The sequence below is a fragment of the Colobus angolensis genome, unplaced genomic scaffold (assembly GCF_000951035.1).
Source record: "Colobus angolensis palliatus isolate OR3802 unplaced genomic scaffold, Cang.pa_1.0 Scaffold32, whole genome shotgun sequence".
In the NCBI taxonomy this organism is placed as follows: Eukaryota; Metazoa; Chordata; class Mammalia; order Primates; family Cercopithecidae; genus Colobus; species Colobus angolensis.
In genome coordinates this window covers 142,838-147,545 of record NW_012116488.1, presented here as the reverse complement: position 1 = coordinate 147,545, position 4,708 = coordinate 142,838, and the positions used below count along the sequence as shown (strand labels likewise).

General features: G+C 55.1%; 1 long non-coding RNA gene across 1 annotated transcript; it reads right to left on the bottom strand.

Annotated features, from left to right (window-relative positions):
- Positions 1–2,387: 2,387 nt before the first annotated feature.
- LOC105518401 lies at positions 2,388–4,708 on the bottom strand. The gene is made up of 3 exons (XR_001002813.1): positions 4,018–4,708; positions 3,664–3,798; positions 2,388–3,297 (listed from the first exon to the last, which is right to left on the bottom strand). It is a non-coding gene; the product is annotated as an uncharacterized LOC105518401 (long non-coding RNA).

Genomic DNA, 4,708 nt, shown 5'->3' with positions numbered 1-4,708 from the left:
GGCGCCTGGGAGATGTAGTTCGCGGCCTGCCTCTGCGCACCAGACAATGCCCGGCGCTGCCCCGCTGGAGAAACACCTTCCTTGGCTTTGCAGAAACACCGCTATTAATACAGCAACGAATACAGCTTTAAAAACGCGCCCCACAGTGTCCTCCCTGGAATAACAGCTGTTGACATTACCTGAAGGTTATCCCAGATATTTCTAAATGTATATGGGGAGATAAAAGGATGTAATGGAAATACAGAAATACGTGTCGAGCTGCTACTTATACACTTTTAAATATTTAAAGAAAAAAATTGCTAAAAGCAGATGAATGCTTCTTCACCTCAAGTTTAAAAGTCTCCTTACGATGGTCGGGCGCTGTGGCTCAGGCCTGTAATCCCAGCACTTTGGGAAGCCAAGGCGGGCAGATCGCTTGAGCTCAGGATCAGGAGACCAGCCTGGGCAATATGGCGAAGCTCCATCCATACTGAAGATACAAAAATTAGCCGGGCATGGTGGTGCACGCCTGTAGTCCCAGCTACTTGGGAGGCTGAGGTGGGAGGATCGCTTGAGCCCAGGAACTCGAGGCTGCAGTGGGCCAAGATAGCCCCACTGCATTTGAGCCTGGGTGACAGAGTGAGACCCTGTCTCCAAAAAAAAAAAGTCTTCTATCATTATTTTTAGAAATTACAAAAACATCAAGAGATGGGTGTGTTTGGTTTTCAGCAGCACAGCACGGTTGGGCTGAGGTGGCACAGGCTGATTTCTGCCTGTGAATGGTGAGGAACTGGCACTGTCATTTCTGTATCCCCTGGCAGGGCATTTCTTACCGGCAGATCAAAGCTCACCACCAGTATTTGACCCACTGAAAGTCTTTGTTTTGATTTACATCTTTACTGATTGGACTTAAGATCAGTTTTTGTTGTTGTTATTATTGTTTTTAGACAGGGTTTTGCTCTCCCACCCAGGCTGGAGTGCAGAGGTGCTATCTCGGCTCACTGTGAACTCTGCATCTCAGGCCTAAGCTATCCTCCCGCCTCAGCCTCTAAAGTAGCAGGGATTACAGGTGTGCACCACCACGCCCGGCTAATTTTTATATTTTTTAGTAGAGATGGGTTTTCACCATGTTGCCCAGGATGGTCACGAACTCCTGGGTTCAAGTGACCTGCCCGAAGTGTTGGAATTTCAGAGCCAAAGCCCTGGTTTTATATACTTTATTATGTTCCCCTCCCTGCTAGATTGCAAACCCTCTGAGGGTAAAGGCGCTGTTTCCGGCTGGGCGCGGTGGCTCAAGCCTGTAATCCCAGCACTTTGGGAGGCCGAGACGGGTGGATCACGAGGTCAGGAGATCGACACCATCCTGGCTAACACGGTGAAACCCCGTCTCTACTAAAAATACAAAAACTAGCTGGGCGAGGTGGCGGGCGCCTGTGGTCCCAGCTACTTGGGAGGCTGAGGCAGGAGAATGGCGTAAACCCGGGAGGCGGAGCTTGCAGTGAGCTGAGATCCGGCCACTGCACTCCAGAAAAAAAAAAAAAAAAAAAGGCGCTGTTTCCTTACCCTCCAAGGCCTAGAGTGGCCTGTAGCTTGAAGTAGGTGTTTCACAAATCATACATGAGTAAATTATTGTGTTAATCACTTTGTCTTGCTCTGAAATTATCTCAAGCCTTTCCTCTCCGAGTAACTTGATATTCTGCCCATTGCTGTTTTTGACTCAGTCCAGCCACAGTGAGATTTCGGTGCTTTCAGTTTCCTGGGCTCTTTAATCTTCCTCTCATCCTGCTGTTTTATCGTCTAATATTTGAATTCCTGGTTGTTGAATTCATGCTGCTGTGAAGATCTGAAAGCAGTCCTGTGGAGTCCTCTTCTGTTTCTTCAGTTGTGTTTTATTTTTTATTCGTTTATTTTTTTTTAATTTCTGTTTCTCTGAGACAGAGTCTCACTGTGCTGCCCCCAGGCTGGGGTGCAGTGGTGTGGTCTCAGCTCCCCGGTTCATGCAATTCTCCTGCCTCAGCCTCCAGAGTAGCTGGGACTACAGGCACGCGCCACCATACCCAGCTAATTTTTTTTTTTTTGTAGTTTTAGTAGAGATGAGGTTTCACCATGTTGGCCAGGCTTGTCTCGAACTCCTGACCTCAGGTAATCCTTCTGCCTTGGCCTCCCAAAGTGCTGGGATTACAGGTGTGAGCCACCGCGCCCAGCGCTGTTGTGTTTTCTTCCATACTGGGCTTCTCACCGGCCCCTCACACCCTCGCTGAATTGTTTTTCTGTTGTTGAATGACACGGATGTGGTCATGTGCCACCTCAGCAATGTTCCCACCTCAGCCTCCGGGGATATGCCACTACTTCTGTCCCTTCTGTCCTGACACGAAAGCTCTTTCCTGAATGCCTATTCACTCTTTTTATTTTTTTTGGAGATGGAGTCTCACTCTGTTGCCCAGGCTGGAGTACAGTGGCACGAACTCGGCTCACTGCAAGCTCCGCCTCCCGGGTTCACTTCATTCTCCTGCCTCAGCCTCCCGAGTAGCTGGTACTACAGGTGCCCGCCACCACGCCTGGCTAATTTTTTCTATTTTTTAGTAGAGACGGGGTTTCACCGTGTTAGCCAGGATGGTGTCGATCTCCTGACCTCGTGATCCTCCTGCCTCGGCCTCCCAAAGTGCTGGGATTACAGGCGTGAGCCACCGCGCCCATCCGGATCCTTCTTGATTCTCTGTTTTTATTGTTTGACTCACCTGAGGTCTTTGGACTTTGCCTCTGAGCTGGCTTAAGGGCAATCCACCTTTTTCACTGGTCTGGAGTGGGGAGGCAGAGTAGGGGTCGGCTGGAGGAACGGGGCTCTGTGCTGTCTTTTGAGAGTTTACTAAACGCCACTCGGCATGGTGAGGGGGTGAGGGGCGTGTCCTCTCCGCCGCGGTGTCCTGGCTTGAAGTTCAGATTGTCTCCCTGGGACGCCAGACCCTGCGCCGCGCTCCCTCAGAAGGGCAGCCTTGACTGCCTCCGCTCCAGCAGTCCGTTCTCCTCTCTACCCCCACTGGGAGAAGGAGCAAAGGCTGGTGTCTTCGGGAGGCTCCTCTCCAGGCCAAGGCCAGGGGAGGGTGTGCATGTCACTGTCAGGATGTGTCCTGGTGGCGTGGCCGGGTTCTCAGGGTGAAGCTCCTCTGTTTCTGGGATGGCAGTGGAAGCAGGCACTACACACACAGCTTCGGGGGGCTCTCCCCATGCCTCCTAGCTGCCTGGCACTTTCTGTTGTTTCTGGCTAACATTCTGACCAGGAGTTGGTGGAAGGAGATCTCAGGCCGCAGCTTTGCTTTCCTGCTGAGGAGACAGAGGTAGGCCGGGGCTGTAGGACAGGGGAGGCAGCAGCCCCACCTTCTTTCTGGGGAGACGCTGCCTGTCTGTCATTGCCCCTCTCCTGCACCTGGCCCCTGGCTGTCTGCTCTTCCCACCCAATCACCAGCAAACCAGCTCCTGTTCCCTGCAGCCCGTAGGATGTGCCCTGGGACCCACAGCCCTCTCTCCCCAGAGACAGCACTGCCTTGCAGCTCCGGTTCCTGGCCCTGTGCTAACCCTGGCAGGGCTTTCCTTTCTGGTCTACTCTGCAGCCAAGACATTGTGGCCACTGCTCTCCTTGGGACCCCCACCTGGCTTTCCTCCCAGCACATGCTGTTTTCTGCCCACCTGGCTGGTGTCCTGTGTGCTGGATTCCCCATGCTCTGTCCCTGGCACCCTGACCACATCTATCCCACCTGCCTAGATCTTGCACCGTGGGCACGGGGCTCCCTCCTGATAGCCCTGAACACTCCGCTCCATGTCCTACAGGGAGGGATGTCCCAAGTAGATGTCAGCTCCCTCCAGTCACTGACCTCCAGCATCTGAGCAGGCAGGGCAGAGACCCATGGTGCTGCTCAGACCAGCAGCCTGGAGCCCCAAGACAGCTCCTTTTCCTCACCTCCCCCAACACTGATGTTGCACCTGTCTCCAAGCCACTCTGGGACCATCTGTTTCTCTCCATCTGGGAAGCCCCCTTCCCACCTCATGCTCTTCCTGGCTGGGGCGTCTGGGTCACTGGACTCTCTTCTCGTTAGACCTGTGCACAAACTCACACAGGAAGGCATCGTGACAGGTGGTGGGGAGGGAAGGCAGCTGCCTCCCTGTGGAAAGAGCACGGCCGCTCCGGGACTCCAGCTCTGTTAGGGCTGGGGAGGTCAGCAGGCGCTGCGTTCCAGCCTCAGGTGGGGTCTTTGGAGGTGGCCTCTGGGCACAGGCACCTCCTCTGTGGCCTTCTCACCAGGTCACAGTTCAGGGGGGCTTTGCCGGCTACGGAGCCTGCCCACACCAAGGCGCGCACGGTCACCGGTCCAGAGATGCCATGCGGGCTGGGCGGCGAAGGCCAAGGACACACGCTGCCTGGTGTCGGGGGCAAAGGTTAGGCCTGGCAGGGAGGTGTGGGGTGGGGACCCCGAGGCCAGGGCTGGGCCGCTGAGCTTCAGGGCCCTTGTTGGGGGTCAAAGGGGAAGGCCGGAGGACCCCAGCATCAGGAGGAGCCCCCGGAGAGTTATGGCGGGACTCACCGGTGGGGCACAGGGAAGGACCCTTGTGGAGGATCCCCCCTCTACCCCCAGGGCACTAGGGGAGGATCTACCGGGGGGTCCCGGTGGAAGGGCCCACCCGGGAAGCGGCGCGCGGGGAGGACTCGGGGGCGCCGGGAGGAACTGTCCGGGAA